At 42.4% G+C, this 21,475-nt stretch overlaps 1 protein-coding gene and 1 long non-coding RNA gene across 5 annotated transcripts in view; one reads left to right on the plus strand and one right to left on the minus strand.

Annotated features, from left to right (window-relative positions):
* Positions 1-3,922, minus strand: part of AZIN1 (antizyme inhibitor 1) — a 30,839-nt gene extending 26,917 nt beyond the window's left edge. For 2 of the 4 annotated variants that reach the window (NM_001291502.1, NM_001301734.1), the window contains 1 exon segment: positions 3,568-3,922. The gene's annotated coding sequence lies outside the window, so the exon portion shown is untranslated. 4 annotated transcript variants of the gene reach the window in all.
* LOC111558593 overlaps positions 3,821-21,475 on the plus strand; it is a 76,402-nt gene continuing 58,747 nt past the window's right edge. The window contains exon 1 of the long non-coding RNA XR_002739674.2: positions 3,821-3,949. This is a non-coding gene — a long non-coding RNA (uncharacterized LOC111558593). The remainder of the gene's footprint in view (positions 3,950-21,475) is intronic.

Here is a 21,475-nt window from a genome sequence, read left to right on the forward strand (position 1 = left end):
GGCAAGTCACTTGGAAGTTTATACTTCTCTTCCTCATACCTAACCTACCTCGCGTCTTTTTACTATCGCTAGAACAACATACAAATGTTAAAGTGCTTAGCATGTTACAAAACGCTAAATTTTAGAAATGGTTATTACCTATTATGGTTTGATTGGATGGACTTCTCACCTCTTAACTAAACCGCTACACCTATACTTAGAAATCATAATTCAGTGGTTGCTACTTTAAAGTAATATAACCGGACAGCATTTGTTAGACAGGGTGATAAGGAAACCAGAAAAATGATCTAACTAGAGATTATAAGGTTAAGAATCAGAGAAATTTCACAAGTACTCTAGGTATATCTAAAGCATCTCAAAAAATTTTTAAATTAAAAATAAAGCATCTCTCATCTCCACCAGAACAGAAGCATCCTTGTGGTTCTTTTAATTTACTAAAAAAATATGCTCACATATTCTTGATGAGTCAAGAACCCTTACCAACATGCAACGGTGATTACAACCTTACATTAGATTCCAAATAATGTACTCAAAACCAAAGATTTGAGTCTTCCCACACCAAGATAATTTTAAAAATAAATTAAAAGTTGACTCATGCTGCAAAGACAGAGTTTATAAGGAATAGGATAATTATCCTGGGTGAGACACTCTCATCTGCCCGTCCCTCCCGCCCCATGTATCCACATCCACACAACTGTTTTGCTTAATGCAACCTCAAGAGCAGTGATGTAAAATATTAAGGATAGTAAACTTCAGACATTCAAAAATTTTCATCATCTCTAAAACATTTCCATCTAGCAACAAAAGAAAACTAGTAGGAAATGAAAACCCTAAAATATGAAAAGCACATTTTGGTAAAATAAAAGGGGCATATAGGGTAAAAGAGCTATTTACATACAGGATAAATATTCGTACAGTTAAGATAAACCATAAAGGAGTTACATGAAAATGTGGAGAAAAGGAGGTACAGGAAAAGATAAGTTATTCTCATTTAGAATGGTATGTGTAAATCCTTTGGTTCATGAACACTGCAATCAAGTTCCTTAACTGAAGACAATGTCTCTCGTTACATCTAGGTGAACAGCACAGAGAGAACTAGTCCTGACTGAAGTCAGCAGTAGGTCACTACCACAAAAAAAACCAAGCCTCCCATCACTTTCACAGTACTATCCCAAAGCCTAGTACCCCAAATTATCAGTATTTGAACAAAATACATTGCATTTACCAATGACTTTTAAAGTCGCTATGTAGTATCCTCTCCAAAAACCCCAAACTCCAGTCTAATGATGAGAAAAGTAGCAGACAAAGCCAAACTGGGCGACATTCTACTGGGTATCTGGCCACTACTTCTCTATGCTATCAATGACATGAAAAACAAGGTTAAGAAACTGTCACACATCAGAGAGAACTGGGGAACATATGACAACTAATGAATGTAACATGGTACCCTGAATTATCCCGTAACAGAAAAAGGACATTAAAAACTGATGAAATTCAAATAAAGCCTAGAGTTTAGTTAATAGTAATGAATCAAAGTCAGTTTCTTAGTTTTGACAAACGTACCACAGTAAGATGCTAATAATGTGAACTGGGTGAGAAGTATGCAGCTCTATACTATCTTTGCAACTTTTCTGTAAATCTAAAATTATTCCAAGATAGTCTATTTTACAAAATCAAAGCATTCACATAATCGGCTACCATTAAGAAATAAAAGTAACAATCTATTGATATATGCACTTCCGATGACTATCAAAAACATGAATTAAAGAAGTTTTTCAAAGAAAAGAAAGCAAACAGTATAATTCCATTTTAGACAAAGCTAATCTGTGGTTTCAAAAAAAATCAGAATCCTGGTTGCCTCTGAAGAGTGGGGGATTGTCATTTGAAAGGGCAAAAGAGAACTTCTGAGGTAAGGCAAATGCTCTACATCTTGATAGGTCTGGATTGCACAACTCTATTTTTTGTCAAAACTCATCAAATGATATACTTAAAGATCTGTGCATTTTAAGGTTATGTGGATTTTATCCAAAGATTTTTTTTTTAAGAAATAACCAGTATTAGGCTATGATATATGCTCATGAACTGAAGTTGGAGGCGTTAAGTGTTCTGATGTCTCCGACTTTGAAACACATGGGAAAAAACCGACGTGAACTGATGAATGGATAGTAGGATAGCAAAGAAAGCAAAACGTTAAATCTAGGAGAAGATGTAATTCTTTCGCCTTCTATGTTTGAAAATTTACTAAGTTAAACGTGAGTGGCAGGAGAAGGCACTGATATTCCATCACCTGTAATCATTAGAAGCCTACCTTTCTACTAAATGTAAACCCCTCAGGGCTTCTTTGTCTTCTTGACCAGCATCTGCACTCTCACATTTGCAAAAAATTAAAGATTAGGGCCTTGCCCGACAATCCTTAGCCCTATTTCTGCCAGATCACACAGCACTTCTCTCTTCCTTAAGGGTCCTCAGGTTTGCACCCAAGCTGTGGGGCTTAAAGGTGGAAACACGAAGACAGTCAACACCTTAACGGGTCCAAGGCACCACCACAAAATCCAGTTAAGTCTGAACATCAATGGGGCTGTAAATTGTGTACCCGACCTCAGGTTTCCGAACCAGCAGGGTAGCCCAAAAAACAAACGCTCAGAATGTATTTTGGGCAAGAGTTAAAACACGTCACCATCATTCCTGTTGGCAGTCAAAATAGTACTTGATAAGCCACCCAAGCCTACCGTTCTCCCTCTCACTGCCCAGGAATCGTGGCGCGGACGGGAAAACGAAGCCATGGTGACTAATCCTCAGGCTCCAGGAGGTGACTGGGGTGAGTGAAGGCAACTTGGCCCAATCAGGAGAGCCGCAGGGGGCGGAGCAGCAGCCCCGAGGCTTCCAGAAGGGGCCAAGGGCCTCTCGCTAGCTACCTGACACCGGGGCTTCCCTGCCTCCGGGCCCCGAGTGGCGTCAACTTTCCTCCACCAGAGGGGGGCCGCACTCCCCGCACCCCCAAGAACCCGTCCTCCTCCGGCAGCTGTCACAGGAGGCCGCCGCCGGGCCCGCCCCGCTCCATTCATAACCTAAGGCCCCGGCCGTTGCAGCCCTTCGCGCCGCCCGCGGGGATCCCGGAGGCGAAGTCGCAACGCGCCTCCGGGCCGGGGCTGCCAGACCAAGGCCCCTCAGGGCTGCGGCCCGGCCCCCTCCCCGGAAACAGCAATGCACCACGGGAGAGGGGTGGGGGCCGCACGCCGCCGGGAAACGACGCCGATCCCCGGCGGAGACCCCCGCGAGCGCCCCCACACGCACACGCCCCCTCACCTTAACCGCGGTGGCCCCCTGCTCCGCCGAGCGGCAAGCGGCCGCCTGAGGGCCCCGAGGCGCGCCCGCCACCCCAGCCCGCCGCGCCGCCGCCGCGGAGACACCGACCGCCGCCACACACACCGCCGTCCGCCATATTCGAGGCAGCCGGCCGCGGGGCACTGCGGGGCCGCCGGCCGAGTGGCGGGGCCCAGTCTGGAGGCACCCGGCAGCTCCCCGAGGCCGGCCCCGCGCCCCCACGCCCCTCGGGTCAGTACTCACGTGAGATAACGGCCCAAAGAGTCGGGTAAAGCGTCTTCTCTTTTTCGGCGGAATTTTTAAAGAGGGATGTGGTTACCTTGAGCAGAAATACCCAAGGCGGCCTGGGCCATAGGCTGCGGGGACGACGTGGGGGGAAAAGCGCGGCACCGACACCAGCTGTGCAGCAGTGGCGGCGGCGGCCGAAGGGGAGAAATAGAACAGCGCAGGTAAAAGAAGAATGGCGAGGACTGGGTGGGGAGAGGATTCGGCCTCGTCACACTGCAGAGCGGAGGAACGAGAAAGGATGAGAAAAGGCAAAGAAGGCGGAAAAAAAAGAAACACTGCAGCCAAGCGAAGAGCCAGAGAGTGTGGGAAGGCGGTGCCGGAGACGCCAGTATTTATAGTAAGTGGGCGTGGTCTTGTGACGTCACAGCCATCCAGGCTGCCGCGCGAGTGGGGCGGAGTCGGGCTGCGGCCCGCGGCGGAGGGAGGCAGCGGAAGAGACAGGCGTGAGACGCGGCGGGGGCGAAAGGGGGCGGGGCGGGCGACCCCGAGTGCAGGTGCCGACCGCCTGGTGGCTTCCTGCCCTCGCGCCGGCTGCAGCTCCCCCGGCGCGAAGCTTCTGACGCGCGGACGTGGGCGGGTGAAGGAGAAGAAACGCGGCTCGTCCGCAGCGCGGCGTGGCCCCGCTTCTCCACCCCCTCAGGTGTCCGTGCTGACGCCCGTCGCTGGCCCCCGCTCATTGGGAGCTGGACCCGGGTCTCTGGTGGCCGCGACGCTGAGTTGTGCTGGGTCAGGGGCGGCGGCATGCTTGCGCTGCCTGGAGAGGCTGTAGGGGAGGCCTGTGAGGGCCTTCGCCGGAGCTCCCACTTCGAGTGCGCTCCGCGTTTTGAGGGTTCCATAGGCTACGCCTGGGGACTGTCCTCCCAAGGTGAAGCTCCGGCACTCGAGGGATACCCCGGTCCTTTCTGGAAAAGAGTTCCTAATGACCAGGATGGGTTCCTTACTCCAGCGCTGGTGAGGTTACAGAGCCTCATGACCGCGCGAAAATGTCCCTCGTGTATGTTACAATATGGTGCAGTAGGATTTTGTCTTTAAGCAGTGTAGACTCTCTGTCCTCATTTGAAGGCAGTCACACCCAGTCCTTATTAATCAAGGACCGGTGTTGGAGAGGGGATTACTGATGTTACAAATGCATATTACTTTAATCCCACACGTCTCATTTTCGCAGTCATTTAAATTTTACTACTCCATAACAAACTTTTTTCTTTTTTAAACTGGGGAACCTAGTACGACCCACATAGCTTTTAATTTATTCTCATCTTTTAAAAATGTCTTCATACTAGTGATCAGAAATCGTGAATCTTGTGCTAACTCCAACTCACAGTGTCACAAATGAAATAGGTTTTTACACATCGCTTTCAAGTTAACATCTATGAAATTAAGACCTTGACTTTTTTTTCTTTCATTCTTCCCCACCCTCTATTTTGTGAGCAGCATTGTGGTTGATTAATAAATCACAAATTAGGAAAGAAGAGAGAGAGCTTTCCTGGATGGAAAGGTAACAAACGGTAGCAACGCTGAACTGTGGGGTTTAGGAGGAAAGTATTTGGTAAAAATCGGGAGTCTGGACTCTTCCTAATTTCATTTTTCCATATTTCATTCTAATATATCTTGGCTTCCTCGTTCATTCCTTAAACGTTCTTTTTGATTCAGAACATTTATAAACACAGCATTTTACTAGACCCCCCTGGTGGAAGGAGGAGGCTAGAGATGAATACACTACTTGAAATCTTGCTAACAATCTGGCAGGGGAAATAAAACAACTACACAAAATAATTGTTGATAGATAAATAGGTAACATGCTGCATGGAACCTAGTGGAGGGAGGAAAGGATTACAGCTAAATGAAAGAAGGCTGCTGGGGAAAGGTAGTGATAAATTTTTTTTTAATTTTTTTTTTAACGTTTATTTATTTTTGAGACAGAGAGAGACAGAGCATGAACGGGGGAGGGTCAGAGAGAGGGAGACACAGAATCCGAAACAGGCTCCAGGCTCTGAGCTGTCAGCACAGAGCCCGACGCGGGGCTCGAACTCAGGGACCGCAAGATCATGACCTGAGCCGAAGTCGGCCACCTAACCGACTGGGCCACCCAGGCGCCCCGGTAGTGATAAATTTTGAGAGCAGATACTCTAGGCAAGGGAAACAAGTGAGAGGAGGCACAGAAATGGGCCAGTCTAGAAAACTGTGAGTGGGCTTTCTGGCTCCAACATAGAGACATGGTTGCATGTGAGATTGAAAAGGTAGGGTCCGATCAAGAAGTGATCAGAGCTTGGACTTTATTCTGGAACCATTTAAGCAGGGACATGATATATTCAAAGATGTTTTTAAAAGATTATTCTGGCATCATGGGATTGGAAAAAGGTAGACAGTTTGGAAGAAACAGTAAAGGAGACCCCAAACAATTAAGAAGAATACTAAGGGATTCAGAATGAATGGGAGGGAGGGGTCCCAGGGTGGCTCAGTAGGTTAAGCGTCCGACTCTTGATTTCCGCTCAGGTCATGTTCTCGTGGTTCATGAGATTGAGCCCCACATGGGGCTCCTCACTGATAGCCGACCAGCGGAGCCAGCTCTGGATTCCCTCTCTCTGCCCCTACCCCCTGCTCATGTGCACACGCTCTCTCAAAATAAATAAATATAAATAAAAGAATGGATGGGAAGGAAAAGGCATAGCAAAAGCAGAAGGTAATCTTGAATGTCAAGGGGGGTAAGAAGGTGTCAAATGATTTGGGGATATTAAGCTAATCAACAGGAAGAATTCTAGAATCAGGAACACAGGTAGAAAGAGAAGGTCCCAGTTGGGAGGGAAGAATATGAGCCAGCTTTGAGCATAGTTTAAGCTGTTGATGTAATAATGTCCATGTAAAGATGGTCCAAAGGCTCCCATAAATACAGAGATCTAGAGCCCTTTTGGCTATGAATTTGAGAGCAGATGTGATTATTAAGGAAATGTTGAGGTCTACAGGAAAAGGGATATAAGCACAGGACTTCAAGAAATGCCAGAGCGAAGAAAGACTGGCAGAGAAAACCAAGAGGACCAGCCAGAGAAGTAGAAGGAGAATCACAATAGTACAGTGTCAAGCCATGTGAGGAGGAGGGTGATCCAAGATGGAACAAATGATCCAGATGTCCCATCACTCAAACAGGATGGGAAGGGTTCTGATTCTGGCAAATGGCGAATCATTGGTAAACTCTGGTCTCATGTTAAGTTTGGATTTTTGTCTCCCAAATTTTTCAATCACAGGAGTGGTTTGGATTTCAGAAAAAGAATGTGGGGATGGAAAGAAGATGGGCTATGAGTGTATGGCAGAGAGAACACTGGGAAAGGTATTGTAGTGATCCATTGAGAAGAATGATAAAGGCCTGAAAAGAAGTTATCTGTGACCTTTAACTGAGTAATTTCAGTGGAGTGGGAGGTACAGAAGTGAAATTTGAGTGAGGAGCAGCTGAAGTGAAGTCACTGAATGTTAACCACCCTTTCACATGGAAAGTACTGGACCTGAGCCTAATTCAACATCATTTATACCATAAAGCAATTCAACAACCTATTATTCAAACTATGTGCCCTCACGATTAGTGTTTGTGTATTCAGAATTAAAGAATAGTGCAGCTAGCTAGCATCATTGTATTTTTTTGTCTTTGATGAATACAATAGAACCTTAAAAACTGTACTGCAATGGACTAGCCAACATAGTGTGTAACCTTAACAGAATGATAGCTTCCTAATGAGAACAGCATATTTAATTGTGTTTGGGGCTTGAGGTTTTGGGTTTTTTTGCCAAGTCAGGTTACTCATATACAAAAATACAGGTAATGCCAGGGAAAGTATTATTATTAAACGGAGAGCCCTAAGACAAAATGATACAGTACCATTCACGCTTAGATCATCCTGGTCTATTAATTCAACCTCATTTGCTTTTGTGCCAATAGATATAAAAGATGGAATGAATTAGATTTCTGATAAAGACAATCACTGAAAAACAATAGGTATACCTAAAACCGCCAGCCTATAATAAAAATATCTTGTCATCACATAGATCAATGTGACAAATGTAAAGAGTACCATTGTAATCGAAGGTAAAAATACCAGTTTAATGGGAATGTTTAAAGGGAGCTTCATAAGTTTTTTTTTTTTTTAATGCTTATTTATTTTTGAGAGAGACAGAGACAGACTCTGAGCGGGTTAGGGGCAGAGAGAGAGGGAGACACAGAATCCGAAGCAGGCTCCAGGCTCCGAGCCGTCAGCACAGAGCCCAATGCGGGGCTTGAACTCACGAGCTGTGAGATCATGACCTGAGCTGAAGTTGGAGGCTCAATCAACTGAGCCACCCAGGCGCCCCAAACTACTTCATAAGTATTTTTATTGCTAAGGTACATTCTTAGAGTACTCCTTATTATATAGAAAACTAAAATATATAGGTTTTGTTTTGGGTATTTTTTTTGAGACTTTTAAAGTTTTAATGTGAAGTTTTGCAGGAAACTTCTGCAAATGCTCTGAAATCCAAGCATGTTAAAGAGTACTTTGTAAAAATAACATTTTCAAACTGATAAACAGGAAAAGAAACATGACAGATTAATAATTTTTCGCCATACTTCCACAGTTTAAGTTTTCACATAGACAAAATATATAGGTTTTGAATAGTTAAAACATTTCCCTTTTTCACAAAAGTAGGGGCATCTGGGTGGCTCAGTTGGTTAAGCATCCACTTGATTTCAGCTCAAGTCATGATCTTGTGGCCGTGAGATGGAGCCCACATCAGGCTCCATACTGAATGTGGAGCCTGCTTAAGATTCTTTCTCTTCTTTCTCTTACTCCCTCTGCCCTTCTTCCCCACTCGAGCTCTTCTCTCTCTCTCTCTCCCTCTCTTTCTCAAAAAAAAAAGTTTATAGGGGCGCCTGGGTGGCGTAGTCGGTTAAGCGTCCGACTTCAGCCAGGTCACAATCTCGCGGTCCGGGAGTTCGAGCCCCGCGTCAGGCTCTGGGCTGATGGCTCAGAGCCTGGAGCCTGTTTCCGATTCTGTGTCTCCCTCTCTCTCTGCCCCTCCCCCGTTCATGCTCTGTGTCTCTCTCTGTCCCAAAAATAAATAAACGTTGAAAAAAAATTTTTTTAATAAAAAAAAAAAAAGTTTATTTATTTACATATATGTGTAATCTCTACCCCCAAACATGGGGCTTGAATTCATGACCCCAAGATCAAGAGTCATGCACTCTTCTGACTGAACCAGGCAGGCGCCCCTAAAACATTCACATTTTAAGACATGATGATATTTCAGTTGTCTGCCACATCTTTTGGTGCACTGATAATCTTCTAAAAAGCTAACTTGCTTTTCAAGGACCTGGTGCTCTGGCTTTTATGTACTGGTAAAAATGGCTAAAAGTGTTTCCAAATTACTTTGCAGAGTACAGAGTTCAGATTATATACCATTCTCTCCTTGGATGGAATAAATATAAGGTGCTGTCCTTTATTTGCTAAATATCTGTTGTTAAAAATCCTATAGAGCTGTAATTCCTTTACCCAGGTTGATTTTCTCCTGAGAAATCACTTAATTTGAAAAGACATTTTTTATTGTCATGTTTAATTTTTTTTCTCACAGAATTTAGGTACCAGGTTGGTAGGTTTCTGGGGCATTCCAATCCAAGTGCCCTGCATCCCAGCACTGACTTGAAGTTGCTCATGTCCGTCACCCATCTTTGTCCACAGAATAATTTAACCTATGGAACGGTGTGCCTGGCAAGCAAAGAGTGATAGAGCCCAGATTCAAACCCTGGTGTAAGGGAGACTTTTTTTTTCTATTTTCATTGGCCATGTATGTCATTAGATATAGGTCAGCATTTTACCTCTCCCAAGTGACTTAGTGTCTGTGATAAGCAGGTCATAAGCAATACAGTGACGTCTTTTACTATAAATGAAAACAGTAACAGATTACTCACTTAATTTAAGAGAACTGCTTCAGAAACCTATGTAATCAGCCAAAGCAATAATCCAGTTTTACCAATTAAGTGTAACATACATGACTAGAATAATTGATGAACATAAACCATGAGTTTGCTCTCTTATATCTTCATCTAATCCTTGGAAGTGAAGAAATCCTTGGAAAGTTAATTTCATTGTCACTTTGCTGCCAGGCATTATCAGATAACAAGTGTTTTATTTGTTAGGTAATGTATAGCAATATAGGCTTGTATCTCTCTGTCTCAAAACAGCTGGCTGGCAGATATTCCTAAACTTTTTGGTTATGGGCATAGAAAGTAGGAGCTCTGAAATCTATTCTTGTCCAGTTTGAATTATGGTTTACTTTATTTTCTTTAATAAATAACCTAGCCAAGGTGCTGTCACGTGAGCACTTACATGATTGTTAGTAACTGCAAGCTACGTTGTATTTAACAAGAATTTTTAAATTACTTTTGTCATTTGAAGTTTTGCAAGTTCCCTTATAAACATATCATTCTGAATTTGCCTTATCTAATTTTAACTAGAAGGAGAAAAGTCCATACAAGAAATAAAACTTGAGTTCTTTACCAAAATAGGGAGAGTAGAAATGACTTACTTTCACAAAAATAATTAGTCTTTTTGTGCCATTCAATCATCTATTGTATAACAATAGTTTTAAAACCTTCATTTAGTCTTGGCTCTGCTTGACTAAGTCACTTAATTCTAAGCCACCTCTATTTCTTTTACAAAATGTAATCCGGGGCGCCTGGGTAGCTCAGTCAGTTAAGCGTCTGACTCTTGATTTCAGCTCAGGTCTTGATTTCACAGTTTGTGAGTTCAAGCCCAGCATCTGGCTCTGTGCTGATAACTTGGTGCCTTCTTGGGATCCTCTCTCTCCTTCTCTCTCTCTACCTCTCCCCCCTCAAAATAAATAAATAGACATTTTTTAAAAAGTATTCCTTATTCCTTTGGAAGAACTTCTTGCCTGCCATACCCTGAGTTCTTCTGGTAACTGCCATCTTCTTAACCCTGGCCTCCCAAGCCACAGGAACTGGTCTAAGAGTTAACAGCTTCTCATCACTGGGGGGCAGGGACAGCTTAATAATCATTGGTACCTATTGATTTTCAGACCATTCTTTGGTTGGAGGAATGAGGACTGGACAAGGAAATAATTAAAAAAAAATTTTTTTTTTATGGCTCAAGTTATCCATATCAGCTGGTAGTTGCCAGTAACCATGGTCCCAGAAGAAATCTATGTGAGAAAAGGAAGCGAACTCGTATCATGAAGAAGGGAGAGTCAGCATTCCAGTTGTCCCATTTTTCTTGCTCTTCAGTTATACCAAATTCGTCTTTCTTGTCTAAGTTAATAGCTTTCTGCCACTTACAACCAAAAAATCCAGGCCTACACAAGAGAAAAAAAGATCTTCGTTTCATTCAAAAAGTCAGTTGCACAAGTAGAAGACAGGAGAGGCCTGATTGTCCTCTATCTAAACAGCACCTAAGAGAAGTAGTCGGCCACAAGCCTGCCATGAACCAACAAAAGCATGGAATTGCTAAAAGCAAAAACAAAAACTCTGAATGCAATAATTTGGGGCTGCATTAATAAACATACAAGTCGGAAGGGAGGTAGCAGTTTGGTTTACTGTTTTGGTTAGACCCCAAATGTAGCTTTTCTGTCTTGGGGTTTGTAAACAACAACCAGTTGTAAATAAAGTCTTGTTGTAAAGTTCTAGGTAGTACAGGAGAGTGAAAACTACACCACTTGGAGGAAGATAGCCATAAAGGAGAGGGGTCTAGAAAACAACATTATCTTTCTTTTTTTTTTTTTTTTAATTTTTTTAACGTTTATTTATTTTTGAGACAGAGACAGAGCATGAACGGGGGAGGGTCAGAGAGAGGGAGACACAGAATCTGAAACAGGCTCCAGGCTCCGAGCTGTCAGCACAGAGCCCAACGCGGGGCTCGAACTCACAGACCGCGAGATCATGACCTGAGCCGAAGTTGGCCGCTTAACCGACTGAGCCACCCAGGCGCCCCCAACATTATCTTTCAATAAGCCTGCCAGGTGGGTCTAACTGTGCCCAGTGTACAAACAAGAAAACAGGAGTACAGTGAGGTGAAGCAGCTTGCTGAAGGTAACCCACCTGAAAAGAGAGGGCCCAGGTTCATATCCAAAGATGTCCAAAGCCCAAGGTCCAGCTTCAAGCCCCTCAGCCATATTGTCTCTTTGAACACATCTAGAAAATGTGTCAAGCTCTGTAGAGAGAAAGAAACTATGGTGACAGTACAGATGGCAGAGCCAGGACCAGTGGGTTCCCTCGCCTAGCTGTGCTATCTCATCCCTCCCCCTGAGCTTCCACAAGGTTTGGTTTGTGCCTTTCTATGGCCCTTTTAATTGCTTGTCTTATGTTGTTATTGTCTGAACTTAGTGAATGAGATATTAAGCTTCTTTAGGGCAAGGACTTTGATTTTTTTTTTTTTTTTTTAATCTCACAGAACACTCAGCACGGTGCCTTACACAGAGACCTCTAATTACTTCCTAACAATGTAGTAACTGACAATGTCATGGGATGTCTCATGGAGCAGAAATCTGTCTTGCCACTGGGTTTTGCTCAGAGATGCAGAGGAGATTTCTGCCCTGGGAGGATGCTGGACCAGAGGGACCTCTTAGACACTTTTCTTCTTTAGTCACAGTGTAGAGGTGAACCACATTCATTGCTATTCATTATATACTATTTTTTTTAAAGCAGAATTTGACATTATTTTAACTTTAAACATTATTTTAACTTCATGATGATTGCATATTGACATCTAAAGTTCTGTTTCTTTGAGATTTGTTACTTGCTTATACTAAAATTAGGACGTGTTTTATCTGTGATTGGCCATTTTATTGATTCCTTCTCTTCCCCCTGGGAAATCCATAGCCTACAATAGAAGGAAGGAAGGAAGGAAGGGAGGAAGGGAGGAAGGGAGGAAGGGAGGAAGGGAGGAAGGGAGGAAGGGAGGAAGGGAGGAAGGAAGGGAGGAAGGAAATGCCTGTGTCTAATTTGAGAGGAAGAATGGTATTTTTAAAATAAATTTTAAATTGTAGTCATGAAAGTGGGAATGAACTGTCAAACAAAAACTGAGATGTTTCATATTATTTGTGTACCAAATTACCAAGAAAAGAGTGTTCGCTATTCAAAGAAAGTGAATGAATAGAAAATGAGGGGCAGTATAATAGTACAACACCAAGAATGCTTAAAAAAAAAAGCCCCATTGTTCTTTGTACACAAAAACAATAGCTCTTAACAGCATATTGACCTCCTAAATCAAATTTCCAGCTGCCAGCAGCAGCCCTCGAGTGGGAGATGATTTAATGCAGAGGGTGTGTGTTGTGGCATGCCTCCTGTTTCCCAGGCACCTTTACCCACTGACAGCAGAGTTACATGACTTTGGAGCACTGGGATCCAACATTTAGTTGCTAATACCAAGTGAAATGATGAACTAAACCTTTTAGTTGTTAGAGAACAATGGTCAGAAAAGCAAAATCAGTATTCTTCCAAAACGATGAGCTGGCATTGCTTAGGGCCTCCCAACAGTGCTTCATCTGTCCTCTGGTTGCTCGGATCTGGGGGAGACAGATCAGATTGGGCCAAAGCCCGGGTGATCAGACAGCCTTGCAGAGATTAATGCAGACTTGCAGGGAACAATATAGGACAACCTGTTCTATAGTGATGGCCCTAGTTCTAAGAAGAGAAGCCCTTGGAAAACCCATTTAATGTTCTGTAAGTTTTGCTACTTTGGGAAAACTGCCAAACTAGCTTATTTAAAGTTCAACCATACTCATGGGGCGCCTGGGTGGCTCAGTCGGTTAGGCGTCCGACTTCGGCTCAGGTCATGATCTCACGGTCCGTGAGTTCGAGCCCCGCGTCGGGCTCTGTGCTGACAGCTCAGAGCCTGGAGCCTGCTTCAGATTCTGTGTCTCTCTCTCTCTCTCTGCCCCTCCCCCGTTCATGCTCTGTCTCTCTCTGTCTCAAAAATAAATAAACATTAAAAAAAAAATTTTTAAGTTCGACCATACTCTTAAACCTAAGCATCCAGAATACCGAGTCTGGAGGTGAAGAAAGCAAGAAGGTGCTAGAATGTGGGTCAAGTATGGAGGCATACAAAGCTCACAGAATTAGTAGAATTAACCATGAAAAACAAAAGTCGAATATCAGCTTTATTGTAATAGAGTAAGAGCCTTGAAATGGGAGAATAGCCTTTTTATTTTCCCTGGGTACATCTTAATTGTAATCTTAATTTCTAAACAATTTCATGCAAGTTTTTACTAGTGTGTTCATAAAAATATTTTTGGAAAACAGGTGAAACTTAGGAGTGCTAATTTAGTAAACTGGCCTATCAAGATCTCATAGACTGAGTTAAACTATTAGGATTTCTAAAGATATACATTAAAACCTTGGTTTGTGACTCATTCCAGAAACACGCTTGTAATCCAAAGCACTTGTATATCAAAGCGAATTTCCCCATAAGAAATAATGGAAACTCAGATGATTCGTTCCACAACCTAAAAATATGCATATAAAAGTGATTACAATTTTGTAATATAATATAAAATAATAAAGCAAATACAAAATATAACGAAAATAAACAAATTAACCTTCCTGTCTCTTTTCTACCTCTTGATTCAGTTTTCTGCTATCTCCTCCTATGTCCTCTGTCTTCTCTCCTCACTCTATTCCCTCTTGAATAAATCATCCATTCTTACAGAATTGTTTGACGTGACTATTCATGTAACTCGAAAATGGGTGTCACCAGTTTTGTTCTGTCACTGAAGTGCAGCTATGAATGACCAACTGCCTCTGACAGGATGCCCTGTGTCCTTTCAAACTCAAGATTTCTTTATCTATAAAATGTGATAGTTGTTCCATTTGGTCAGATGGAGAGTCTCATTTACCTGTATGATTCAAACAAATCTAGGTCCCAAATCAAAGTCATCACTGCCCTCTCCTTCCCCACAAACTGATCCTGTTCCTTCTTTCTCTCAATCAGCCAGGTCCAAAATTTTGAAGGCTTTTAATTCTTTTCATCACCAAATAAAACGAGCGCTACTCGTTTTCATTTTGAAACGATGTTTTCATTTTGAAACTTGTTTTCATTTCTTGTCCTTCCTAGTCCAATCCTACACCGCATTATGTTTAGGTAGAAAAATCGATAGCAAGTCCAATCTTTCCGGCCCCTATCCACTTTTTTTTTTTTTAACGTTTATTTATTTTTGAGACAGAGAGAGACAGAGCATGAACGGGGGAGGGGCAGAGAGAGAGGGAGACACAGAATCGGAAGCAGGCTCCAAGCTCTGAGCCATCAGCCCAGAGCCCGACGCGGGGCTCGAACTCACGGACCGTGAGATCGTGACCTGAGCTGAAGTCGGAGGCTTAACCGACTGAGCCACCCAGGCGCCCCCCCATCCACTTTTTGCATGGGTTTTTCTCACACTAATCTTCCTTAAATGCTGTTTTCATCTGTCCCTCCACTGGCAAAACCCTGTAATGAACCTGTTTCTTACAAATCATGTCTTTTTTTTTTTTTTTTTGAATTTACATCCAAGTTAGTTAGCATATAGTGCCATAATGATTTCAGGAGTAGAAGCCAGTGATTCATCCCCTACGTACAACACCCAGTGCTCATATCAACAAGTGTCCTCCTTAATGCCCCTTACCCATTCAGCCCATCTCCCCACCCACAGCCCCTCCAGCAACCCTGTTTGTTCTCTGTATTTAAGGGTCTCTTATGTTTTGTCCCCCTCCCTGTTTTTATATTATTTTTGCTTCCCTTCCCTTATGTTCACCTGTTTTGTATCTTAAATCCACATATGAGTGAAGTCATGTGATATTTGTCTTTCTCTGACTAATTTCGCTTAGCATAATACACTGTAGTTTCATCCATGTTGTTGCAAATGGCAAGATTTCATTCTTTTTGCTTGCCGAGTAATACTCCGTTGTATATATATACCACATCTTGTTTATCCTTTTATCTGTCCACGGACACTTCCTACAAATCATATCTTAACTCCTCTGCTGGCTTTTAAATCTCATCAGAACCCAGCTGCACCCTTAGGAGATAGCCTTGTAATCCCAGCCCAAACCTTCAGCTTTAGTCTGGTTTGCTCAAGGGCCCTCAAGTAATCCATGCTACTGTCTACTTCTGTGACTTTGTACTGTTGTTTTATTGTCTATCCAGATCCTACCATCCAGTGTCCCAGCTAAAGTCCAGCATCCCGTTCAGATCCCAGGAGGCCTATTCCACCGTTCCTAAACTTGACATCACGGGTGTCTCTGGGCCCTTACGGCTGCTATTCCTCACTGAACCACGCTGTTTGCATACTATGTAAGCGCCTCAAATGTAAATGCCTCCAGTCACCCATCTTACCCTGTACACTGGACCCCTTACCACCCTGGGCCTTCCTACGCTCATTCCCCTGCCACTCCTTTCTTTCTCATGCCCTTCTGCTGTTTCCTTTGGATCCCCATTTCATGTTGAACAAGCCCTTCGCATCCCTAGACTGTCTCCCATTGCTTGCCTTAACTGAAATCTGGTTATCTTGCAAAAACAGTTTCCCTTCCCTCAGTCTTGCGTTGAGGGATGTTTGTTCTACCAAGCCTCATATACCTGAGGGTCGGGAAGCAGAGTTAGCCATTTCCCAGCTCCTCAGTACTATTGCCAGGCCATTACTCTGAAAATAAATAAGAGATTAATCCAGCTGGCACGCCTACTCCGTATCCATGCCTGTATCACCTAACACCTTCCTGACATTCCCATGATAATTTAAAAAAAGGGGGAGCACCTAGTTCATTATCTTTTTTTCCTATATTAAAGTTCCTATATTACAGCTTTAAGACAATTTTCATTATTCTTTCTCTTTAAAAAGATATTATAATAATCAAATTCTCCTATAATCCCATCTATCTCCAATGCACCCCAGTGATGAACACCATTCCCAGCCTCGCATGGATCCTTCTGAAACCGTAACCTTGAATCTCCTTGTGAGGAACTTATCTTCATAGATACTTTTGGAGCACCTTAGCCTCCCAGCGTTTTTACTGCTCAACTCCAGGGACCTTCACCTGCCCTAAAGTCTTCTGCATTAGAGTTCTTCAAACCCAACGTCCCTCCTTGCCCTTCCCGCTGCCTCATTACCACCTGCATACTGGCTCCTCAGACATAATTGCCCAATCTTTAAAAAAAAAAAAATGGACCTGAAATGTACATAACCTACAATTAACCATTTTAAAGTGTACAATTTAGTGGCATTTCATGAGTTCAAAATGCTATGTAAATACTACCTGAAGTAATTTACAGACTCAAATATAATTGCTATCAAAATCTTGATGGCTTTTTGGGGGGCAGAAGTAGAAAATAGTACTCCTAAAATTCATATGGAATCTCAAGGGACCCTAAATAGCCAAAACAACCTTGAAAAAGAACAAATTTGGAAGACTCACACTTCCTGATTTCAAAACTTACTACAAAGCTATAGTAATCAAAACAGTGCTTGGGGCGCCTGAGTGGCTCAGTCGGTTAAGCGTCTGACTTCAGCTCAGGTCATGATCTCACGGTCCGTGAGTTCGAGCCCCACGTCAGGCTCTGGGCTGATGGCTCAGAGCCTGGAGCCTGCTTCCGAGTCTGTGTCTTCCTCTCTCTCTGCCCCTCCCCCGTTCATGCTCTGTCTCTCTCTGTCCCAAAAATAAATAAACGTTAAAAAAAAAAGAATTAAAAAAAAACAAAAACAGTGCAATCCTGGTGTAGGACAGACATATAGATCAATGAAAGAAAACAGAGAGCCCAGAAATAAACTGTCAATTATATGATTCTCAAATGATTTTTATAAGGGTGCCAAGACCATTCAATGAGGAAGACAGTCTTTTCAACAAATGGTGGTGCTGGGAAAATGTACATCCACATGCAAAAGAATGAGGTTGGACCCTTACTTTACATCATCTACAAAAATTAAATGGATCAAAGACCTTAAACTATAAAACTCTTACCAAAGAAACAGAGGGATATCTTCATGACATTGGATTTGGCAATGATTTCTTGGATATGACACCAAGGCACAGGAAAAAAAGGAAAAAAAATAGACTACTTTGACTTTATGAAAATTAAATACTTTTGTGCATTAAGAGACACTATTAACAGAATAAAATGGCAACTCATGGAATAGGAGAAAACATTTGCAAACTGTATCTGATAAGGGATTAATATCCAGAATATATACAGAATTTTTATTTTTTAAAAATTTTTAATGTCTATTTTTGAGAGAGAGAGAGAGAGAGAGAGAGAGAGAGAGAGAGAGAGAAACAGAGATGAGCAGGGCAGGGGGAGAGAGAGAGAGGGAGACACAAAATCTGAAGCAGGCTCCAGGCTCTGAGCTGTCAACACAGAGCCCAACATGGGGCCCAGACCCAAGAGCAGCAAGATCATGACCTGAGCCAAAGTCAGCTGCTTAGCTGACTGAGCCACCCAGGTGCCCCTTAAGAGAATTTTTAAAAGAAGAATGTTATCTTACTATTTTTGTGAGCTAAAAGATAATTAAAATGTAAAGGTTTACTCTTGTATACATATACATATATGTATGTATGTATATGTATGTATGTATATATGTATATGTATGTATACATATACACATATATGCACACACGTGTGTATATAAAATAAAACGGAGAAAAGTATATATAAAACTGTATTATATACACACACACAAAGAAAGACTGTAAACTTCATGGGAATTGGGGCTGTGTCTGGCATGCATAACATTTTTTCCTAAGGCCTAGTACAAGGTCTTGGCCCACAGTAAGTTTTCAATATATATTTTTAATGAAATGAATGAAGGAAAGAGAAAGAATACTCTAACCCTCACATTACCACCAGCATTGTTTTTTTATTATTCAGATCTGATCATGCCATTCTTTGCTCAGAATTCCTGCATGAATTCCTGCCCAGCATGGACTTGTTTTGTTTTTTTTAAAGATTTTTAAGTAATGTCTGCACCCAACGAAGGGCTCAAACTTACAACCCCAAGATCAGGAGTCACGTGCTCTCCCTACCGAGCCAGCCAGGCACACCAAGTGTGGACTTGTTATGTAGCAGGAAGACCTCCCTCCATCTGCCCTGTCACCCACTCCACCTCTTCCTCATCATGGCACAACGGAGAGAATGGCTTCAGCCTTTGTGCTCTTGGTGAAATAGTGACAGTAGATGCCATCTCAAGGATGGCTGAAAGGATGAAACAAGGGAACGTCTGAAAACATCAGGCGTCTAGCTGAGGCCAGTGGGTTCATGCTGGCTTCTTTTTCTCTCCCCCGCACCCTGCTCTTTAGCCACACTTTAGTTTTTGCCCTCTCAGAGTCACACGTAATTTGTTCCCATTTTTTGTTCATTCTTTTCCCATTACTTCATGTGTGTCCTCCTGATCTCCCATCTCTCTCTATAAAAGTTAGATGAATACTTCAAGACATATCTCCATGGGAATGCAAGCTGGTGCAGCCACTCTGGAAAACAGTATGGAGGTTCCTCAAAAAACTAAAAATAGAACTACCCTAGGACCCAGCCATTGCACTACCAGGCATTTATCCAAGGGATACAGGTGTGCTGTTTCGAAGGGACACGTGCACCCCCATGTTTATAGCAGCACTATCGGCAATAGCCAAAGTACAGAAAGAGCCCAAATGTCCATCGATGGATGAATGGATAAAGAAGATGTGGTGTATATATATAAATATACATATACATACACACACAATGGAGTATTACTCAGCAATCAAAAAGAATGAAATCTTGCCATTTGCAACTACGTGGGTGGAACTGGAGGGTATTATGCTAAGTGAAATTAGTCAGTCAGAGAAAGACAAAAATCATACGACTTCACTCATATGAGGACTTTAAGAGACAAAACAGATGAACATAAGGGAAGGGAAGCAAAAATAATATAAAAACAGGGAGGGGGACAAAACAGAAGAGACTTATAAATATGGAGAACAAACTGAGGGTTACTGGAGGGGTTGTGGGAGGGGGGATGGGCTAAATGGGTAAGGGGCCCTGAGGAATATACTCCTGAAATTATTGTTGCACTATATGCTAACTAATTTGGATGTAAATTTTTAAAAATAAAAAATGAAGTTAAAGAAAGAAAGAAACACATTCAGGAAAAAAAAAAAAAGACGTATCTTCAGTTGCACTTACTCAGTGAAACCATCCCACTCCCCCAGGAAATGTAATCCTTTTCTATGCTTCCATGTAATTTTGTAAGACAGTTTTTAAGAAACTTTCATAGACTGTTTTATATTACAGCTATTTGTGGACATATCTTGTAGACCTGTGTGTCGATCTTCAGAGCCCGACACAGTATTTATTAAATTGAATTGATTTTTTTTGACCAGGAAATTTGGGTCTTAAATTTCATAATTGAAATTACATCATAAAATCATTCCAAATACACTCTACCTATAAATAGTTCCTCTCTTTCTGTGATAACATCCAGCCTGGCAATTTAGCACCCTTGCCACCCACAGCTCTCTGGAAGCTGCACAAGATAATGTGAGATAATGTGACTTCTAGAGATGGGTGGTGGTGATGGTGGGGGTGGGAAATCCCACAGCTGATTGGACCAGGAGTGAGCACACACCTGACCCAGGAAGAGCCAATCACTTGCTCAGAAATGACTTGTCTGATCCAGGCTAATTCCTTCATCCTTGGAGAATTTCAGGGTGGCATACCAATTGTGGGTGGGTGCTGGAACTTAGTGGTCACAGTATAGGTCCAGGATGAGCAGTCCTGTTGTGTGTGTCTCACAAGATGATTGAGTGGAGGAAGGCAGGTAAAATGGAGAAAAGGCTGAGCCGGCTCAGAATCAGAGACCAAGAGATACAGGGAAGAGCCATCCTATTCCTGAGGGTTTCCCAGTTCTCTGGCCAATTTGAATGAAGCCCGACCAATACTTTGTTTTCTATCCTTGGATCCTGGGAGAGATCTCTGTATATTCAGTAAGTAACCCTTTGTACCTCAGTGGACTGATGTTTTGTACAGTCACATGCATCCTACTGAAAAAAAGAAATTGTTTTGATGAATCAGTTCCAGCCTCTAACCTGTCCAGTCACTAGAATTTATATCTTATCCTTGGCCCTCCCTTACTAGCTAATTATGACTTTGGGCACATTTTTTGTTCACTCTGTGTCTCAGTTTCTTCAATAGATAAAATGCAGTGATTTCCTAAAGTACCATTTCTGTACTTTCCATACATTATCTCAGGTGCCTTTTTTTAAAAGTTTCTTAGAATACAGGCAAAGAATTTTTGCCGACATTTTACCAACTTTCCCAAGATCTCACAATTAAGTACTAGCAAAAATGGGACTCAGATACCAGTCTTCTGACTTTCTGCTCAGGTCCCCATCAGGTGTAACTCAGAGAATATAAATAATTTCTTAAAAGGATGATAAATTGTAGATTGAACGAATGCATGAATGAATGAATAAACAAGCGAATGAATAAACTCTAAGGTCTCTCTCCTGAGAATTTTTGTTGAAAGACCTTCAAGTCATTAAAGGTAACAGTGACTTCATATTTATAGGAGTCCCATGTCAAAATATATTGATACTGGGTTCAGCAGTAGGGACCCTAGATGGAATGCTTATCTATGATGGTAATCAAGTGCTCTATTTAGAAAAATATGCATAATATTCCTACTTGTGGCATGTACTTCATGAGGATTCCAGTTACCATCTAGAAGTTCAATTTCAAGGTCACAGGCTCAAGACCTTACGTAGACCCATGGGCAATACCCTGTACTTCCCCACTTTAAAATGTGCGCTCTCAGGTCACAAAGAACTTCCAGTTCAGTTCCCCGGACCTTCTTCACACTGTCCCCAAGCCCACTGACACAGCCTGACCAGGTCCTACCA

The sequence above is a fragment of the Felis catus genome, chromosome F2, assembly GCF_018350175.1.
Source record: "Felis catus isolate Fca126 chromosome F2, F.catus_Fca126_mat1.0, whole genome shotgun sequence".
NCBI lineage: Eukaryota > Metazoa > Chordata > Mammalia > Carnivora > Felidae > Felis > Felis catus.